This window comes from Bos grunniens, chromosome 5 (assembly GCF_055505025.1).
Source record: "Bos grunniens cultivar Pamir isolate PY7600 chromosome 5, Bosgru_T2T1.0, whole genome shotgun sequence".
Classification (NCBI taxonomy): domain Eukaryota; kingdom Metazoa; phylum Chordata; class Mammalia; order Artiodactyla; family Bovidae; genus Bos; species Bos grunniens.
In genome coordinates, this window is record NC_141169.1 from 75085909 (window position 1) to 75108683 (window position 22775).

Below are 22775 nucleotides of genomic sequence, written 5' to 3' on the forward strand. Positions count from 1 at the left end.
CCATGAAACCAGTCCCTGATGTCAAAAACGTTGGGGACCACTGCTCTAAAGGATGAGGACTTCCCTGTGATGCAAAGAGAAAACTGATGGCCGCACCATTTTCTTTTGCTGCTTTCAGGAGATGGCAGAAGTGTCATCATTTCTGAAAAGTTATTCACCTGCTCTACTAACAGGGATGTGGAAAGGGAGACAGTAATCCCTCTACAGGGCAGAACAAGAAGCTATTAAGGAGTTAAAACTATCAGAGTATTAGAGTGAAAATGCTAGAAGGACTTTGAGGGCCTTTCGAGCCAACCCAGTGGCATGGAAGAAAGTGTGGGCATTAGAGCCAGATGAGCCTTCCTAGCTATTTGACCTTGGGCAAGTTGGACAGACTCTAGCCTTCACTCTTCTCATCTATGAAACTGGGTGGACAGCACTTGCCCTGCAGAGGGCAAACTATAAAAAAACAAACTGCTGCAAAATAGGCACTCAGCACAGGTTAAATGCTTTCCCCCAGACCTCAGGCTGGTGACTTGTATATACTATGTCATACATGTTCATCCTGTCCTCCTTTCCCTCTAACTTAGCAGAAAGGGGATCAAGTTCAAGCAGGGAAAGTAACTTGCCCAAGGTCATGCTGCTGGTTTTTGGCAGAACTAGGGCTTCAAAAACCAGCTTCTTCAAGCTCAAAGCACTGCACTGTGCCTCACTAGGAGCCTTCCCTTGGGGACTGGGTAAGCTTACTTAACATTAGATGGGCTCAGAGAGGCATGGCGAACAACAGAACGAGCTAACTGCAATAGTAGGAGCTCACTGCAAGTCAGACACCCAGGAGTTAAACATCCTGCCAGCGAAGGCTCCGGAGAACTGCTGCTGGGCACACTCTTCTGGGAGGAGGCCTGAGAGGCCCTGAAATCCATTCTTTGGCGTGATTGGTTGGTTCCCAGAGGGGTGGGGAAGAGGGAAGGGGAGAAGAATGTCACCCGATCCCCACGGGTAAACAACAGCAGGAGCATCTGCTCAGGTTTTCAACTAAAACTGTGAAATATTTCTGAACAGTTGACCACCAAACTCGGAAGACTGGGACCTCTGACCTTCATGAACAATCCCGTTCTTGTTCTCTAACGACCAAATCCTCAGTGATACAGTCTGGATGAACAAATGCAAAGACAGCTGACCATTTCTCTAGCACAATCTTAGCACCCGGTGCTCACACTAGATGCTGGAAATCACTGGCCACCCTCCCCCTGCCCGCCCACCCTTATAGAGAGAACAGAGCCTGCTCCGTGCTACTCAAACTCTCGAGGGCTACATTCCCTCCTCTGAATTCCTCTCCTTCTTCTTTAAGAGAATCCCCCTCCTTTGTAAAAAGGCTATCTTATTGCAAGATGCAACCTCTCTCTAATTGTGTTAGCACACATGTACAAAGCAAAGAGAAGGGAGGGTCTGGGGAGAGAGGAACCCAACACCGTGCCAAACCCATTGGGAAGTCTGCCCGAGTTATTAAGCCAGGACGGGGCCACTTAACTGAATTGGTTGAGGCGATGCCCTTCAATCCTCGCTGCATTATTCCCCCCAGGGAGAATGCAGGAAGGGCTGTCTCCTCCAAACCTTATTATCCCAACAACTCTCTGCCCCTCAGAAGTTTCTCTCTCCCATTTTAGGATATATACAGAATGTTTACATTATGAGCAGAGAAAGAGAGAAAGCCCCTCAACCCCAGAGTCCCTGTGGGGACTCCACAGGACTGCACTATGAGCTGCTGAAAACTGAATTCCCTTTGTTCTTAGGTGAACCACAACTAAATCCTCAGGTCCCAACAACTAACGGGGCGTGGGGGCAGGATTCAAGAACTGAAGAGAAAGCCTCCTGTTGAATGCCTAAAATAGGAGGACCTTTAAGAAGTCAAGTCAGTCCAGGGAACAACCGGTGCCCATCCGAGTGGCCCAGGGAACCAAGACTAGGCCCACCCTAAGCAATCTGGAACTGCTGGGCAGGACCATGTCTCAGGAACAAACTGAAACCACTGTGGACTTAAAGAGCAAGGATTCCTCCACACTGGGCCAAAGTAAGCCAGAATAAGCCAGCTTCAGGAAGTGGCCGAGGATCCTGAAGTCTGCCCTTTGTTCCTATCCTGTAATCCCAAAGCCAAATCTAATCTAAACTGTGCTCCGAATGCCCTTTGCGAACACAGATATCTCATTTATAAGTCCCAGGGAGCACAAGTGACTCAGCTCTTTCTTGCAGGAATGTTCAGCAAATTAACTACTCAAGAAGGTTCCACATGGTTACTAAAAACATAGGCTTTGGTGTCAGACAGGGCTAGGTCTCGATACCTTTTCCCCATTTTCTAGCTACATCTCAGTTTCTGCAGCTGTCAATATGGCTTCTGCCATCTCCTGACAGGGAGAGCTGTTGAGAACAATGAGGAATTCAGGGTGTGTGTACATGAACACTGAGCGCAGTAAGCATTCAATAAATAGTAGCTGTCACTATAACTTATTACCGAGGACCAGGAAACAACTTCTATAGAGAAGCTATGCTGCCAGCTGTCAGCTGTATTAGCCTTCCCGCACCTCACCAGTCATCAGAGGGTGGTCAACAGCGTGAGATGCCAGAGATTATTTCTGACTATCTGTGGAGCACTGTGCAGGGGGAGCAGGGAAGAGAGTGAAGGACACAACCTCTCCTATGAGACAGTGAAGGACACAACCTCTCCTATGGAGCAGCTCCCGGTGCTGAGAGTGGACCTGACAGAGAGGAAGTGGTGGGGAGGAAGGGAAAGTTCAGAGGGGCTCTCACCATGGGCCTTCTACTCAGCTTCTGTGTGCCACTATGAAGGGGCTGCTTTCACTTCCAGTCCCAGCAGTTAGGGTCCGGCTGACTGCTGGCTCTATCAGGTCCCAGGCAGGGGGCCCTGGGAAGCGAGGCCCCTCCTACAGTTCCACACCAAGAGGAGATGAGGGGAGGGGGATGGTGGAGAAGGGTTTCAGTCTTTTCACGTGATACAAGGTAAACGTCACCCCAAGCATGGAGGCAGCAACCATGAGCCAACTACAAGACGACTGCTTGACGGGTTAGTGCAGCAGCACAGATGTACTTGGGTGAACAGCCATGGGGTCTCAGAAATTATAAACATGTGATCAGAAACATGTACACTCACTGGAGAGAGTACACAGAGAGGGCCAGAAGGGCTGCGTTCTTTGGGTCAGTGGCCCCCAAACTCATTACCCAGTGCTCTTGCACAGATTTCTACTATCCCAGTCCCCATCTGTCAAACTCTTGCACACACTTTAAAGCCTGAGCCGCAGATGCGTGGAGCAGGGCTGGGCCCCTCTCTGGTCAGGAAAGCACTCGCCCTTCAGGTAACAGCATGACACTGGGGAACAGCACTGAGCTGAAAGTGAGGGCTCACACCACAGCTGCAGCTCCACACTGACTAGAGCTCTGAGAATGCAAGCCCTGGGACAGCTGTTTGGCCTCTCTTGGACTCAGTTTCCCCATCTGCAGTGCCAGGGCAACGTGATGAAATCCTGCTCTTGCATTTGAAGGACCTGAGTGCCACACTGGTGATCCCGCTCCTGGGTTCCTGTCTCCGTGTTAGGGCAGATGGGCCTTGGAAGAGCCAGGGTATTAAGACAAGGGAGTACAAGTCACTCTCTAAACTACCTGAAAGCTCAGACACAAAAGAAAGTTGGCCACAACTTCTCTGGAATTCAAACAGAGAAGTCTTAGAACTTATAGTTCTGGCCCCAGCCATTCACTTTATGAGGTCAGGACACTCTGTTCTTGGATAGCAAGTCAGGAAAGAAAGCACAGAAGACAGCACCAGGACCACAGTCGGGTTACCTGGCACCTAGAAGGGCCCTCCAGAGACCACACTGAGAAGGGCGCAGAGGGGGCCTTTGGGTAGGTGTTCATTCTAGTAATACCGGCACGACAGTGGCTATTTCTGGCCAATGGATCAGGACCTGAAAGATGGGTGCAATCTCCACTGCACAAATCGTACAGTCAGAAATAACCTTGCAACTGCCAGCACTCAACACACTGGCGGCTCTTTAGAGAGTACTCTCTGGGGACCCAGAGCTGTAGTAACCAAGGGAAATGGATCGAGATTAGATCAGCAAAGGCCTCTCCGTTTCCTCATGGGGTATTGTAGGGGCCAGTGACACCGCCCAATACACAAGATTTACACAATGAGCTCCCTGAATGCTGCACATGTCCAGGTCAGGAGAGCTGCCGCTGAGCAGCAAATGGCTCCTGGAGCAGCCAATGCCAAGTGTACTATTTACCTCTGCCTTTGGTTACAATTCCTCAAGGGGGCCTTGAGGAATTTGCTTTTCACAGTATTGCCTGTTTCATCCATTTTAAATTAGAAAGAATTATTTCTGGTTATTTCATTCCCTTTACTTGTCTCTTCCCAACATAAAAACATAAATAAGAGGTGGTATACCTATACAGTAGAAGTAAGAAACAGATTTAAGGGACTAGATCTGATAGATAGAGTGCCTGATGAACTATGGACGGAGGTTCGTGACATTGTACAGGAGACAGGGATCAAGACCATCCCCATGGAAAAGAAATGCAAAAAAGCAAAATGGCTGTTTGGGGAGGCCTTACAAATAGTTGTGAAAAGAAGAGAAGAGAAAAGCAAAGGAGAAAAGGAAAGATATAAGCATCTGAATGCAGAGTTCCAAAGAATAGCAAGGAGAAATAAGAAAGCCTTCCTCAGCGATCAATGCAAAGAAATAGAGGAAAACAAAAGAATAACAAAGACTAGAGATCTCTTCAAGAAAATCAGAGATACCAAAGGAACATTTCATGCAAAGATGGGCTCAATAAAGGACAGAAATGGTATGCACCTAACAGAAGCAGAAGATAGTAAGAAGAAGTGGCAAGAATACACAGAAGAACTGTACAAAAAAGATCTTCACGACCAAGATAATCACAATGGTGTGATCACTCACCTAGAGCCAGACATCCTGGAATGTGAAGTCAAGTGGGCTTTAGAAAGCATCACTACGAACAAAGCTAGTGGAGGTGATGGAATTCCAGTTGAGCTATTTCAAATCCTGAAAGATGAGGCTGTGAAAGTGCTGCACTCAATATGCCAGCACATTTGGAAAACTCAGTAGTGGCCACAGGACTGGAAAAGGTCAGTTTTCATTCCAATCCCAAAGAAAGGCAATGCCAAAGAATGCTCAAACTACCACACAATTGCACTCATCTCACATGCTAGTAAAGTAATGCTCAAAATTCTCCAAGCCAGGCTTCAGCAATACGTGAACCGTGAACTTCCAGATGTTCAAGCTGGTTTTAGAAAAGGCAGAGGAACCCGAGATCAAATTGCCAACATCTGCTGGATCATCGAAAAAGCAAGAGAGTTCCAGAAGAACATCTATTTCTGCTTTATTGACTATGCCAAAACCCTTGACTGTGTGGATCACAAGAAACTGTGGAAAATTCTGAAAGAGATGGGAATACCAGACCACCTGATCTGCCTCTTGAGAAACCTATATGCAGGTCAGGAACCAACAGTTAGAACTGGACATGGAACAACAGACTGGTTCCAAATAGGAAAAGCAGTTCGTCAAGGCTGTATATTGTCACCCTGCTTATTTAACTTCTATGCAGAGTACATCATGAGAAACGCTGGGCTGGAAGAAGCACAAGCTGGAATCAAGATTGCCGGGAGAAATATCAGTAACCTCAGATATGCAGATGACACCACCCTTATGGCAGAAAGTGAAGAAGAACTAAAGAGCCTCTTGATGAAAGTAAAAGTGCAAAGTGGAAAAGTTGGGTTAAAGCTCAACATTCAGAAAACGAAGATCACGGCATCTGGTCCCATCACTTAATGGGAAATAGATGGAGAAACAATGGAAACAGTGACAGACTTTATTTTTGGGGGCTCCAAAATAACTGCAGATGGTGACTGCAGCCATGAAATTAAAAGACGCTTACTCCTTGGAAGGAAAGTTATGACCAACCTAGATAGCATATTCAAAAGCAGAGACATTACTTTGCCAACAAAGGTCCGTCTATGGTCAAGGTTATGGGTTTTCCAGTGTCATGTATGGATGTGAGAGTTGGACTGTGAAGAAAGCTGAGCTCTGAAGAATTGATGCTTTTGAACTGTGGTGTTGGAGAAGACTCTTGAGAGTCCCTTGGACTGCAAGGAGATCCAACCAGTCCATCCTAAAGGAGATCAGTCCTGGGTGTTCTCTGGAAGGACTGATGCTAAAGCAGAAACTCCAATACTTTGGCCACCTCATGCGAAGAATTGACTCACTGGAAAAGACCCTGATGCTGGGAGGAATTGGGGGCAGGAGGAGAAGGGGACGACAGAGGATGAGATGGCTGGATGGCATCACCGACTCAATGGACATGAGTTTGAGTGAACTCCGGGAGTTGGTGATGGACAGGGAGGCCTGGCGTGCTGTGATTCATGGGGTTGCAAAGTGTTGGACACGACTGAGCGACTGAACTGAACTGAACTGATACCCATATGATAGGATATTATTTAGTAACAGAAAAGAATGAAGTACTGATGTCTGCTATGACAAGGAGGAACTGGGAAACATCATGCTAAGTGAAACGAGCCAGAAACATGGGACCGCGTACTCTACTGAGTCTATTTATAGGTAATATCCAGAACAGGAAAATCTGTAGAGACTGAAAGTAGACTAGTGGTTGCCTAGAGTTTGGGGGGCAAGGGAGACAGAGAGACTACGTAATGATGATTAAGAGGTATATGGTTTCTTTTTGGAGTGATGAAAACTTTGTGAATAAACCAAAAAAGACTTTGAATCGTACACTTTGAATGACTGAATGGTAGAGTATCAAATTATATCTCAGTAAAGTTGGGGGAGCCTGGTGGGCTGTCGTCTCTGGGGTCACACAGAGTCGGACACGACTGAAGCGACTTAGCAGCAGCAGCAGCAAAGTTGATTTTTAAAGGTGCCTCAAAGGAATTAAAACTTCCTTCAGGAAGGGCCATTTCAAGAGTGAGCTCTGACTCTCCCAACCGTCACTGCTCCTTCCTATCAGTGGTTCATTTCACTAGTCCACCCCGCAGTACACGGCAGTATACGACACAGGCTTACACCTTCCCCGAGACAGCTGGGCGGGTGGTAGCTTTGCTGGATCAAGTCTAATCCTGCTCTGTTATGACTTTAGTGTCCTTCCTCCCCCATCTACGTTCCCTCTGTCCCTGAAGAGATAGTGAAACTACCCCCCCACCTCCCAGCAGTGGGTGATGACCTGCCACATCATGAAAAAAAAATGAAGATAAATGATACTATAAAAGCACAAGTTTGGGAGTTTGATCAAATCTGGGTTCCAAAGGAAGCATCTGAACAAGTTACCTTAAGTCTCAATCTCAGGTTCCACTTCTGTAAAATGTGGGAAACACCACCTAATGTAGTGAATGCATATGGTTATTATAAAAATTAAATGGTAAAGTCTATATGAATGATTAATATGGTGCCTGGCACACAGATGGTGTGCAATAAATAATAACTGTTATTTATGAAAGCTTTATGCCAAGACTTCCCTTGAGGTCCAGTGGCTAAGACTCTGCACTTCCAATGCAGAGGGCAAGGGTTTGATCCCTGATTGGAGAAATAACAGCCCACATGCCACGTGGTGCAGCCAATAAATAAATAACTAAATAAAAGCCTTATGCTTAGTTTTGTCATGCTGTCACCTGGCAGATCAGCTTCTATATCAAAAAGGCAGTAATAAAAGTAGGCCACTGGCACCCTCAAAAGGCTTATAATCATTTTCCTGACTATTTGTTTAATCCACCGCACTCAACAGATCCCTAGTCCATTCCTACAACTTCTGTGTTTTTTACTTTAATTTTGTTTTCCTATTTCTGGGCTCAATTTAGCCCATACATTAGGCTTATTATTGCCTCTCTAGTTCCATTTTCCCTCCTCAACTTTAGTCTGTATTTATTACTTTAAACACAATACTTTAAGGCACTCAGGGTAAACTATTTACCCAGAGTAGCACAGCACTTGGTATCCGTGTCGTGGTTGTTCAGTCGCTCAGTCATTTCTGACTCTTTAAGACCCCATGCACTACAGCACTCCAGGCTTCCCTGTCCTTCACTATCTCCTGGAGTTTGCTCTGATTCATGTCCATCACTGACTCAATGAACTCAGTATCCTAGTCCTCTGAAAAGCCTATAACAGGATCAAAACAACTTAAGACAGGCTTGAGAGAGAATTATGAGAGAACCATAAAATGGAATACTAGGCAGCTACGTAAAACAATGCTGTAGAAATATTTAATGACATGAAAAGATATTTACAATGGAGTAGGAAGACACTAGAAGCATATTACAAAGTTTGTACTAACGATGAGATTATTTAATTTTATAATGCATGTATATGCAAAAAGAGCTGCATAGAAATAAAAATAGAACAATAAACAATAGAAAGTTGAGATAAAGTTAATATATTCAGGCAATTTTATTTTATTCTTTTGGCCTACTGTATTTTCTAAATTTTCTTTGGTCAATGTATGTTTTTTTCCCGAGAAAAAGACTGACAAAAATATGAATTTAAACAACACAGAACTTTGCATTTGCTTAGCAGACGCTGCGGCACAGCTCTGGAGTCATAAAGACCAGGACCCAAATCCCCCCTCTACCACTGGCTGAAAGTCTCACCTTGGGAGTCACTGAGCCTTCAGGGGGTGCGATTACCTGGAGGCAGTCACTGAGCCTTCAGGGGGTGAGTTACCTGGAGGCAGTCACTGAGCCTTCAGGGGGTGAGTTACCTGGAGGCAGTCACTGAGCCTTCAGGGGGTGAGTTACCTGGAGGCAGTCACTGAGCCTTCAGGGGGTGCGGTTACCTGGAAAATGAAGATGCACGTCCTAGCAAAGTGCTGGTACCTGGCCTTCAGCAGGCTCCATGTGCTTATTCTTTGGCAGTGGTCCTCAGCTTGAATGTACATCAGAATCACCTGAAGAGCATGCGGAGCCACATGGCTGGGCCCTGACTCCAGAGTTTCTGATGCAATGGGTCTGGGGGGAGGAGGATATCACGAATTTGTGTAAGTTCCCAGGTGACACTGACGCTGCTGGTCTGGAACCATGCTTTGACGACCACTGGTCTAGCCAACAATATACTACACAGATATTACATGCTCTTTCAGAGAAACATTTCCAGAATATGTGCTCACTGGAAACTGAATTATATAAGAGCCTAATACCACAGATTCACCCAAAAGCCCAGACTTTACAACAGAGGATCATTCACCAAGACAGTGAGGAAACTGGGTTTCCACTATAGGTGAAAGCAAATAACAATTACCAGGACTGCATTTAGGTGGGAGACAATGTCTGCAAATGTGGACAGGATCAAGCAATACACAAGAAACAGACGCGGTGTGGATCCCCTGCTCGCTGACCTGTGCCTATGTGGGGAGGAGGGCCGTGTTCAGGGTGGCACAGAGCGCTTGCTTTGCTCTGGGCGCCCTCTGTTGACAAAAATCGACATAGCCACTAGTTCCACTGCCCCCTCCCTTTTCTCCTCCCATCCCAGGAGAGCCAAGAGTCCTAAGTGTGACTCAGACTCGAGGAAAGGTTTCCACTTAGGAAACTGTCCTAAACCCACACGAAATCAGGACAGGCCTTTCCTTCCTCCAGCTTTCCTAGTCCCCTTCTCTCTGTGTCTGCCCCTCATCTCCAGATGGGTTCACAACTATGGCAGCATGGCAGTCATCTTAATGGCATGTGGAATTTATATCCCAATTGTTGGGCTGGCATTAGCACTGGGAATAAAGTCCTGTTGTAAACAGTCTTTAATACTCTGTGAGGCCCGGTTGGTAATTTTGAAAATATACTAACTGGTGAAGTCCTTAAGAGTTTCTATAGATGAAAATTGTTCAACAGCACCTAGACAACTAAAAGTAGAATGAGAGAATATTAGAGCTGGCAAAGACCTCTAATACTATGATCTCCAATCTCCTCACTTTTATGAGGAAACTGAAGGGCCCCAAAGATAAAGTGACATATAAAGTCACAAAACTAGTGACAGACTCCTCCTGACTCATCATCTTTCCACTATACTATTCTGGTTTTATTCAGAAACCTTGTTCATTCATTAGTCATTACCAAGACAAGTATAACTGCATTTTAATCACTTCATGGAGGGTAAAGAAACTAATGAATATGTAATGATTCCGTTCCACCGTTTTATAAAAAGTAAGCCTTTCCTAGTATCAATATTTTTTTTTGGCTGCACCATGTGGCTTGTAGGATTTTAGCCCCTCAACTAGGGATTGAACCTAGGTCCTTGACAGTGAAATTGCAGAGTCCTAACTACTGACTGCCAGGGAATTCCCTATTGATACTTCTTTAATAGCAATCACTTTAATTCACAGGATCAAACGCTGCACTGATTACCAACAAGCGATGTCTAAACTGGGCATTGCCAAATTTTGGGCCATGGACCAAATCTAGCCTGTGCAACCCACATACAGTCCATGAGATAAGATGGTTTTTACATTTTTAATGATTGAAAAAAAAAACCAAGAACATAATATTTCGTGATGTATGAAAATCATATGAAATTGAAAGGCTGCAAATGCTGTGCCCACAAAACAAGTTCTATTAAAACACAGCCATGCTTAGTGGTTTCCACGCTGTCTGTGGCTGCTCCTGTGCTCAGCAGGAGAGGTGATTAGCTGCAACAGAGACTCTGTGCCCCAAAGCCTAGAATAGTTACTCTCTGATCCCTCACAGAAAATGTTTGCCTATCCCTGTTCCCTCATAGCTCAGCTGGTAAAGAATCCGCCTGCAATGCAGGAGACCCTGGTTCAAACCCTGGGTCAGGAAGATACACTGGAGAAGGGATAGGCTACCCACTCCAGCATTCTTGGGCTTCCCTTGTGGCTCAGCTGGTAAAGAATCTGCCCGCAGTGTGGGAGACCTGGGTTCAATCCCTGGGTTGGAAAAATCCCCTGGAGAAGGGAAAGGCTACCCACTCCAGTATTCTGGCCTGGAGAATTCCATGGACTATATATAGTCCATGGGGTCAGAAAGAGCTGGACACGACTGACTGAGTGACTTTCATTTTCATTCAAGTTCCCAGATGGTGCTAGTGTTAAAGAACTCTCCTGCCAATGCAGGAGACAGAGGAGATGCAGGTTTGATCCCTAGGTTGGATCAAAGAAGATCCCCTAGAGAAGGGCATGGCAACCTACTCCAATATTCTTGCCTGGAGAATCCCATAGACAGAGGAGCCTAGCGGACTATAGTCCATAGGGTCTCAAAGAGTCAGACAGGACTGAAGCAACGTAGCACACATCCTTATTCCAAACTATTGATAAACGTGATGTGTCAGCCTTTGGTCAAGTACAAAGTTCTGGGTAGTAAGTCCTATGGAGGCCCAGGCTCTCTGGGAACCTCCCAGGTTTAGCAGGAGGCCCTCACAGGGTGAGTGCTGACCTATGCTGCCCTTCGACCTGATCTGTCCTCCGCAGAAGTCGAGAGCACTGTGCTAGGCTTGGCCTATTTTTTAATTGATATTTATCAGCAATCCTATGAAAAGAGCACTGCACATGAGAGGCGTACCCAATTTACAAATGAAGAACCAAACCTAAGCAAGGTTAATTATCACGCCCAATTTGATCCAAATCTATCTGGCACCAAAGTTCTTTGCTCCTTCCCTAGGGGCTTTCAACTGTGTTCTGGTCAGCTGAGGGGCCTCATGGGCAGAGAAAGTCCAGAGGTGGGGCCCCAGGCCTTTCCCATCTTTTCTACTAGGACCGACCCACTTACATTTTTTATATTGTATCCATATAATTTGTCTCAAAAAGAAAATTTTCTGCTACAAAATTTAGCCTGAAGATTAGTGTTCCTCTTCAAAACAAAAGCCAATTTCATTATCACTTATTATTACCACCTTCAACAAATCTCTCACAAAACTGGAAATCTCAATTTCCTCATCTGCCAGTCACGATTAGCGCCCTGCCTCCCTGCATGCAGACCAAACTGGTTGAGTGGGGTCTCACTGCTCCCAAGATCAAACGAGACTAGATATGAAGCCATGTGTAAATGAGAGGACTACAGAAACTTAACACAGAATTTTCATCCCCTCCCTAAAGGGCAAGGAGGGGAGCAAGTTGGGAAATAACATTTGCTACTGACCAAAGAAAAATCAAACACGCACGTAAAATGTACACAAAATAAATGTTCAAATAAGAGTAAATAAAAAAAGACATGTGCATGGTGGAAATATCATCAACTCTGAAATCCAACACATTTAAAGTGCAGCTTCCCTAGTTAACAGCTCCATAGCCATGGGCAATGGCTTAAACCTCTTTGACTCAGGGTTTTCTCACCTGCAAATGAGATGAAATAAAATAATACTTGTTCAGTGCTTTATACAGGAACTGGCACCTAATGAGTCAGTGTTTGGTACAGGTTAGCTCTCTTTTCATGGGGACCTGTCATTTATTACTAAAACCCACCTGCCAGAATTAACGAGTGGGTTCCCTGTAAAAAAGTAATGGAATTAAGGCGCTAGAGTATCTGTAGCTGAGATGATTCTATGAGCCACGTGACAGTACAAAGCTTGTGTGAGCACAGGCTGAAGGCACTCTAAAGGAACAATGAAAGGTACTAATAACAGGAGATACACAGACCATCCCCTGTTGAAAAGTTCTTCTAATTCAATAAGGGTATTTATTGAGTGTTTTAAGAGCCTTCTATGGCTCCATAAAACGACAAATTTACATTGAACATCCACTTCACCAAACCCATTAAACTTGTAAGAGGCACTCTCTTGCTGAAGATTAGATATCTAGCTTCTTAAGTATTAATTTTTCATACTGCTTTGGCAAAGCAAAGGCAACAAACCTAGTTAAAAGTCTGAACGAAGTTTTTTTTTTTCCTTTGTCCACAGGAAAAATATCACAACAGAGTAGTCTCTGTATTTCAAGAAGGCTGAGATGACTTTACTTTTTAATTTGTCCATTTACCAAATTCTTACTGAGCACTTACTCTGTAAAAGGATTCAGGAATACCAAGAAGTACTGAGAGGATAGGGTCCTTGTCCTCACAGGATTGTGTGAGTCATCCAACTTGTTTACCATCACACAACAGGCAGTAGTAAAGTGCTGTTACAAAGTAGGCAAAATGTGCCTCAGGGGTTCAGTGGGCATTTATTAAGAGTCTATAGGGAAATAATTGCACTAGGCAAGACTTCATGGAGCGGGGAACATCTGAAGTGGGATTTAAAGAATGAAGTGTATTTAAACAGAGAGAATACAATAAAGAAAAAACTTAGAATTAGAACCCATATTTGATTTCAAAGCTACATTATCCTACCCCATTATGTGCCTAAAACACAAAATACCCTACACGAAACAAAAGGAAAAAGACGAGGGCCAGATCATGGAAGGCCTAGAGTAACCACTAAAGTGTCTTCAGCAGATAAAAGCTAAGCAGAATATGAGCCCCAGTGAAATCAGAGTTGTCCCTTTAAATGCATGATTACACAGAACTTGCTGAAATTATTTTTTGGTTGCACCAAATTTTGTAACACAAGACTTTAAGTCATCTGTTGCATTCCCCTACCTCTCTAAGTCAACCCTAAATCAGCTCAGTATAATGGTATACAGCTAATGCCACTAAGAAAATAAAAATATTTGACCTATAACTGAAACGCACAACTATACTGTCCAACTACAACGCCTTTGGCCTTATCTTATATTTGACTAGTTGGTTTCATTCTAAATCATTGGTCACAGTTGTCTGTTGAAGAACAACAGGTTGAGGAGATATAGCAAGCTTCTTAAAAGTAACTTACCAAACGTAACCAGGGCTGGTTGAAGGAAGACCACCTGCTGCCAGTGGTACTAACTACCAGAGCAAGACAATCCTACTAACTACTTGGCCACCCTAAGCAATCCTAGACCAGTGCATTTCCTCATACTGAAAACTGCTAATAAAGGAAATTCTATGATTTTCCTTTTATAAACAGTCCCAGTGATTAATAATCTTTAGTCATATAATTCTTTTTGATGGCCATGTTAGATCTTGCATCATAATACACATCAACTGTATACACAGTATTAGGTCAGTCTACTACAAAGTCAAGCAGTGAAATTATGATCAACCTGTTTGCAAAATACATACTAAGCATTTGGTTCAAGAATGCATACAAACTGTTCTAACAGCCTGAAATCACAGCAACCCCAAACTGAATGAAAGGAGGCAAAGTAGGGAAAGAAATCAAACACCGGCATAAAAGACTGGATATGCCAAGAAACCAGGTACAGAAGAGGGGTAAGGAGGAAAGACAACCACACTTTTCATTCTTTGGACTCAAGTCATTCCCTCATCTATCCACAGAGCCACAGCAACCCTGTAGATTCAGAGGGGAGAAGCTAAGGGACAAAAACTGCCACTGTTTCCACAATAAAGCATGACACTCCCGAGTACCACAAATGCAAACCCATCACAGCCAAACAGCCCTGAAAGGAAAAGAGGGAAGTTGAGCCCAGAGATGAGAAGAGTTTTTCTACATTCCAAGGAAAGCTAAAGGTAGAGGTTAGTAAACAACACCAACTAATACGACACTTTTTACCTAAGAAGTTTTTTAAAAATTTAACCTTTACAATCACCTTACAGACGTAGACACTTACCCACACTTTCACAGATGAGAAAACTGAGTCTTAGACAAGTTAAATAATTTGCTCACAATCTTCACAGTATTTCCCAAACTTCCTTGATCTGAACCTCATGGAAATGTTCATACAGATATGTTAAAATGAGTTCAAATGATTAGTGGAAATTAGGAAAGATTTCATAAAGCACGTTAAATTGTGGCCAGAGATCCTAAAGGATACATAGGACTCTGCTGGGAAAAAGGGGTACATTTCAAGCAAAGGGCACTAGGAAGAAATCAATGTTCAGGACAGAGAATTGAAGGACTGAAAGAAGACACACAGATCAGAAGAAATACGTGGGTAGGATAACAAGGAGCAAGGTGGTTGCACACAGGCTTCAGTGTCTGCTCAATTTGAACCATTTTCTGTTCAAGACATAAAGTCTCAAAAATGATTCCCTCTTTCTATTTATGTTGCCAAGACCCATAATGAGTGAGGTAAATAAACTTACACAGATTTCATTTCCCTCATATTGACATATTTTTTCTTGGAAATATGGTAAAGCTATGTTCCTGCACTAGAAATTTCAAATCAATACATGTAATTCATTTCACATGGTGAATAACTAAGACTCAAAAAGAAAATGAAAAATATACTTAAATCAGAGACTGTGAGAACTAATCATTTCCTTATAAGGCGTCCTTAAGGCCTCTTTCCCATAAAACAGACAAGAAAAATGATTTACTGACCCTATTATATGTCAAGAAACTTACATACGCTATCTCAAATCCTACAACAACCTTTCACAGTAGTTACTATTCCTATTTTACAGAAACTGAGACTCAGAGAAAGCTCAAGAAAAAACTTGCCCAAGGTCATCTAGCCTGCAATGGCACAGCTGATATTTAAACCAAAAGTCAGGGATATGGGTATGTGTGTGTGGGCGGGGGGGGTATGTGGGTATGTGTGTGGGGTATGTGGGGGGGGCAGTGTGTGTGTGTGTGTGTGTGTGTCTACAGAGGAATTTCTATGAAATAAGTTTACACAGAAGCTACAGTGTCTTGGTTGGGGGTTGGGGGTAGCCAATGAACCTGGCTGATCCCTTACCATATCACATCCTTTCAGACATGCAGAAAGTAGCATAATTTCTCTTGACTAAGGATCTGGAGAAGGCTGTCTCAGCCAAACACAAAGCCACTATAAATCTGCCAATCTTTTTGGAGCAATTACCAGGCCTGAAAAGAGGTAATCAAATGCCTGTTTTCATAGGATGGTTATGCAGAGTTTATTTAAACTTAGCACATAAGAATCAGATTTATTGGGGGAAGAAGATTTGTCTTGCAAAATTGTATAACTGAGAAAAAATATTTCCAAATTGTAAATATGACAAAGAACTCGTATCCAGAGTACATAAAGAACTCTTACAATTCAACAGTAGGAGGACAAACAAACCAAATATTTGTATAACCAAATAAAACTAAATAAATGGGCAAAAGACTTGAACAGACAGCTCAACAAAGAAGATACATGAATAGCTAATAAGCACATGAAAACGTACTCTACATTTTTAATCATCAGGGAAATGCAAATTAAAACCACAATGAAATACCAATATATACTCAGTATAATCAAAGAGATGGATAAAACCACCCCACTTTGGAAAACAGTTTGGCAGTCTCTTAAAGTTAAGCATAATACTTTTTATAATTTCTTCGATCATATTACTGCATTGAAATTTTTATAAGGTTCAGTCAAATATTTAGAAATATTTTATTTTCCTTTCAAATTGGATTTAACCCTTTAATTGTCTAGCTATTATTTTGATTTGTAATAGAAAGATAATGAGTTACTTGAGTAGTTTTTAAAAATAACTCCCATTAGAATTGTTCGGTGACCACCCCCTGCAAAAAAACTAAGCATAACTTTACCACAAAAGCCAGCTATACCACTCCTAGAAGTCTGCCCAAGAGAAATGAAAACATACATCCATACAAAGACTTGTGAGTATTCATAACAGCATTATGTACTCATAAAAACCAAACTGGAAATAAGCCAAGTATCTGTCAACTGGTAAATGGATTAACAAAATATGTACACCCACTCAACAGAATACTATTCAGCAATGAAAAGTAATGGTATGATGATACATACGACGACAGGGATGAATCTCAAAAACACTATGATAAATGAAAGAAGTCATACAAAAAACATTACATACATATGATTGTATATATATGAAATGTCCAGAAAAGGTAATTTTATAGAGTCAGAAAACAAGTAGATGGTGTCTGGGGCTTGGGTGGAAGTAGGGATTGACTGCAAACAAATTTAGGGGGATAATGAAAATATTCTAAAACTGGACTGTGGCGATGGTAATATAAATCTATAAATTTGCCTATAAATTTAATAAAAATCCTTGAATAAGTACACTTACATTGAGCAAAGTTCATATATTATGTCTCAATAGTGCTTTTCTGGCCTGGAGAATTCCATGGACTGTGTAAGTCCACAGAGTCACAAAGAGCTGGACACGACTGAGCAACTCTGTTTTGAAATTCCCTCATAGGTCAGTTGGTAAAGAATTCACCTGCAATGCAGGAGACCCTGGTTCAATTCCTGGGTCGGGAAGATCCACTGGAGAAGGGATAGGCTACCCACTCCAGTATTCTGGGGCTTCCCTTGTGGCTCAGCTGATAAAGAATTTTCCGCAATGTGGGAGATCTGGGTTCAATCCCTGGGTTGGGAAGATCCCCCGGAAAAGGGAAAGGCTACCCACTCCAGTATTCTGGCCTGGAGAATGCCATGGACTGTATAGTCCATGGAGTTGCAAAGAGTCGGACATAACTGAGCGATCTTCACTTTCACTTCACGCTTTTTAAAAAGTAATTACTAAACATACATATGTATTTTCTATACATATATACGTATGTATTAAATAACTCCAGGGGAAACAAAAAAGTATATAAGAAAGGGAATGTAATCATGATCTCTTACGGTTCAGCTATATTCACTCATAATAATGTATGTATTATGTAAACATAAATGAATAATGAACACTGATTTAGCAAAAAATAAAAAGGCTTTGTTAGAAGGAAGGCTTTGTCTATAAAACTGCTAATTTCTCACCTCCAATAGTAAGTAGGAAGCCAAAGGATAGAGCTTCAAACTGATAAATCAAGAAATATCAAAACAAGCATGTGATTTAGGTGCATGGTTGTAAGTAACAAGAAATAAAATGGTCTTTCCTAGGAGAGAGAGATGTTTATGAACTTTCTACAGGATGGAATAATCTAAAAGGCAATATTAAGTCTGAAGCCAATGAATGGTTTGAAGCTGCAGCCTTTACCAGCCCCTCATCCACTAGAGGGTGTAAGGCAACGCACACAAGGACCTGAGCCACTGACGGGTGACCCGTGTCTGATTCTGAAGAGAAGCAACATTTGAATAAATTTTGCATGAGGCTGAAAGCAGGGTTCTAGGTAACCTACCAGGAAGAAAAGAAAGCGATTGCATACTTTTTGTAATTTAAGAGCAAAGTAGAAGTATTTTTAGTTTAAAAAAAAGGTGGGGCAGTACAATAATTACTCTTGATTGTGAGATAAAAGAGAGGTATGAAGGAGGAAGGAATAGTCGGGCAACTTGGGATGGACATGCACACACTGCTGTATTTAAAATGGATAACCAACAAGGACCTACTGTATAGCACAGGAACTCTGTTCAATGTTACATGGCAGCCTGGATGATAGAGGAATTTGGGGAAGAACGGAAACAAGTATACGAATGGCGGAGTCCCTTCACTGTTCATCTGAAACTATCACAACATAGTTAACTGGTGCTGCTGCTGCTGCTAAGGCTACACTTAAATATAAAATTTTTTTTAAAGAAATTAAAAGTTTTTTTTAAAAAGAAAGAGATATGAAACATTTTATTTCTGAATCTGTCATTTTAATCCAGTTTCCAACTGAGAAATGGCAGTGGGGTAAAATTTCTCATTCAACAACTAAGTGCTAGCTGGAACTGATACTAAACACAGCAAATGAAAACGCTGTTGTCTAGATAGTTCTAATGTTGCCTTTTTGTGTGTGGAGGCGGGGGCGAGTGGGGGACTCTAAGTATTCATTCTTTACAGCAACCACAATGTAGTTTTGAAAAATGTAAAGCAGATCATGTTATTCTCTGCTTAAAATCTTTCAAAAGCTTCACATTAAACTGAGAATATTTTTCATTTATTCATTCAACAAATACTTATTGATCTCCTCCTACATGCCTAGCTCTGCTCTAAGCAATGTCACAACTTGCACAGAACTTATATTTTGGTGGAAGAGATAGACAATAAAGTATGCACGCTAGATAATTTAAGATAATGAGAGAGAGTGTATATGTGGATAACTTTAGACTGGTGTGGGCTGGGAAGGCTTCTCTGAGAAGTAAATTTTGTCCCTGTGACCTGAATGAGAAGGGGAAGATCTGGGTCAAAAGCACTGCAGATCTGACAGTGATTCCACAGCTGAAGCTGAAATCAAGCTCCCAAAGTTAAAAAATGGAAAGAATGGCCAATGCAGCTGAAGCTGACAGTAAGTAAGAGAGGGGCAGGAGATGAATTACAGAGGTAGGCAATGAGCTCACAAAAACATACTCCTAAATCCATACAGTGAGATACTATTCCATTAAAAATAGAAAGTACTGATACACTCTACAACATGGATGAACGCTCAAAACATTACACCAAGTGAAAGAAGCCAGTCACTAAAGCCAGTGAGTGAAGTCACTCAGTCGTGTCCGACTCTTTGCGACCCCATGGATGGTAGCCTGCACCAGGCTCCTCTGTCCATGGGACTTTCTAGGCAAGAGTACTGGAGTGGGTTGCCATTTCCTTCTCCAGGGAATCTTCCTGACCCAGGGATCGAACCCAGGTCTCCCACATTGTAGACAGACACTTTACCATCTAAGCCAAGACCAGATACTGTACGATTATGCTTTCATTAAATGTCCAGAATAGGCAAATACACATAGACAGAAAGCAGCTCAATGGCGCATGTGTGCAAAGGATGGAAAAGTGACAGCTAAAGGCTATGTATGAGGTTTCTCTAGGGTGGCATTTTAAGAACAACAATTACTCGAATCTTATTTTTCAAAACTGCAAACTGCAATCCATTAGTGAGTTCAGGAAATCAATTCTGGTCAATTAATTGTTAGTCACAATCAACAGTTTTGTTTTTTTTTAATGGAACAGAATAGAAAATACCACAGAGAATCACGATGGTGTGATCACTCATCTAGAGCCAGATATCCTGGAATGTGAAGGCAAGTGGGCTTTAGAAAGCATCACTACGAACAAAGCTAGTGGAGGTGATAGAATTCCAGTTGAGCTATTTCAAATCCTGAAAGATGAGGCTGTGAAAGTGCTGCACTCAATATGCCAGCACATTTGGAAAACTCAGCAGTGGCCACAGGACTGGAAAAGGTCAGTTTTCATTCCAATCCCAAAGAAAGGCAACGCCAAAGAATGCTCAAACTACCGCACAACTGCATTCATTTCACACACTAGTAAAGTAATGCTCAAAATTCTCCAAGCCAGGATTCAGCAATACGTGAACCGTGAACTTCCAGATGTTCAAGCTGGTTTTAGAAAAGGCAGAGGAACCCGAGATCAAATTGCCAACATCTGCTGGATCATCGAAAAAGCAAGAGAGTTCCAGAAGAACATCTATTTCTGCTTTATTGACTATGCCAAAACCCTTGACTGTGTGGATCACAAGAAACTGTGGAAAATTCTGAAAGAGATGGGAATACCAGACCACCTGACCTGCCTCTTGAGAAACCTATATGCGGGTCAGGAAGCAACAGTTAGAACTGGACATGGAACAACAGACTGGTTCCAAATAGGAAAAGGAGTACGTCAAGGCTGTATATTGTCACCCTGCTTATTTAACTTCTATGCAGAGTACATCATGAGAAACGCTGGGCTGGAAGAAGCACAAGCTGGAATCAAGATTGCTGGGAGAAATATCAATAACCTCAGATATGCAGATGACACCACCCTTATGGCAGAAAGTGAAGAGGAACTAAAAAGCCTCTTGATGAAAGTGAAAGAGGAGAGGGGGAAAGTTGGCTTAAAACTCAACATTCAGAAAACTAAGATCATGGCATCTGGTCCCACCACTTCATGGCAAACAGATGGGGAAACAGTGGAGACAGTGTCAGACTTTATTTTTGGGGGCTCCAAAATCTCTGCAGATAGTGATTGCAGCCATGAAATTAAAAGACGCTTACTCCTTGGAAGGAAAGTTATGACCAACCTAGATAGCATATTCAAAAGCAGAGACATTACTTTGCCAACAAAGGTCCGTCTAATCAAGGCTATGGTTTTTCCAGTGGTCATGTATAGATGTGAGAGTTGGACTGAAAAGAAAGCTGAGTGCCAAAGAATTGATGCTTTTGAACTGTGGTGCTGGAGAAGACTCTTGAGAGTCCCTCGTACTGCAAGGAGATCCAACCAGTCCATTCTAAAGGAGATCAGTCCTGGGTGTTCATTGGAAGGACTGATGCTGAAGCTGAAACTCCAGTACTTTGGCCACCTCATGCAAAGAGTTGACTCATTGGAAAAGACCCTGATGCTGGGAGGGATTGGGGGCAGGAGGAGAAGGGGACGACAGAGGATGAGATGGCTGGATGGCATCACCGACTCAATGGACGTGAGTCTGAGTGAACTCCGGGAGTTGGTGATGGACAGGGAGGCCTGGCATGCCGTGATTCACGGGGTTGCAAAGAGTCGGACACGACTGAGAGACTGAACTGAACTGAAGAACACAGTATGGATAAGAAATTTTGGTAAGACTAATTTAACTCTTATGTTTGTGTATATGCATGTGTGAGTGTACTGGGTCATGATGTAAAAGCTATCGTTTACTAGAAACTGCCGTCTTTTTTAAGCTTGAAAGCGCTGAGCTTGTAAGACCTTGAACACCCTTACTATGTCCTCCATTCCAAATCACCCCAAGGAAAGAAAAACAGCCATCATTTCTTTGCCACCAAAACAAATGAGTATGACAGAAAACTCACTTGCTATTGCCCATGGCTCCCAATGAAAATAAGCCCTAAAACTTCATTTGCGAAAAACTGGACAAAAGTAAAGTTCATTCCGGGGATTAAAAAAAAAAGTTAACTGGTGAGAAAAGGGGACATTAAAAATCCCTAAGAAGAAAGAAAATACTTTGGGGATAAAAATCTCTTAGATAAATTTATAATCTTCCCTCTAAATTAAAAGTAAGACTGCTACTCCAAATTTAAATCCCTAATTATCTCAGTCACATCTGTCATCTTCTTTGAAATTCCCATTTTGTCAGAATCACTTTATCATGTCCATATAACAGCTCTTGGACAGATTTTTAGAAAACTGAAGGAAAAAACTCTTTAAGGAGCCACTGACTAGCACTTAAAAAATCAGAGTCTAACACTGTGCCATTGCTTTTCTTTGTATTAAAAATCCAAAATTATAACAGGAAGTTTTATTTCATTCCTCATGGGCATGTTCTTCTTGACACTCCCAGGAAAGCAGTGTTCTCTAATGTAAACAGCAAATCACAATCATAGGCCATAGTGTAGCCAGCAAGCAAAAGTAAGTAAATTCATAAAATAAAAAAAGATAAACTGTAGACCATAAGTTATTTTAACAAACAAAATAGGAAGAAAACTTGACAGAAATAAGCTATGCAAGGAACTTCCAGTTCATATGAAGACTTTCCGTGCTGTTACATTCTCCAAAGATTCCGTAATATCTTATCTTGCCACAGGAGGATGAGAACATCCCCATTTAAAGAGGAGAGAACACTGACAGAAGAGTACAAGAGGAAACTACAAGACTCGGAGGCTGAAAATCCAGGGCTCCAGTCTAATTGTGCCACTAACTATGTGACAAGGTGAAATTCATTTAAAAATCTCTGCTTTGAGGGACAGGGTGGGTAGGGAGGTGGGGGAGGGGGGTTTCAGGATGGGGGAACACATGTATACCTGTGGCTGATTCATGTTGGGAAAGTATGGAAAAAACCATCAAAATATTGTAAATTATCCTCCAACTAAAATAATTAATTAAAAAAAAAGTCTTTTCCTAGTAAGTCCAATGCTAGGGGCTTTGTCAAAAAAAACAACAACTCTACTTTGGT

General features: G+C 42.4%; 1 protein-coding gene across 26 annotated transcripts in view; it reads right to left on the reverse strand.

The window, feature by feature from the left end:
• Positions 1–22775, reverse strand: part of RBFOX2 (RNA binding fox-1 homolog 2) — a 293258-nt gene that overhangs the window by 172522 nt on the left and 97961 nt on the right. The window lies entirely within an intron of this gene.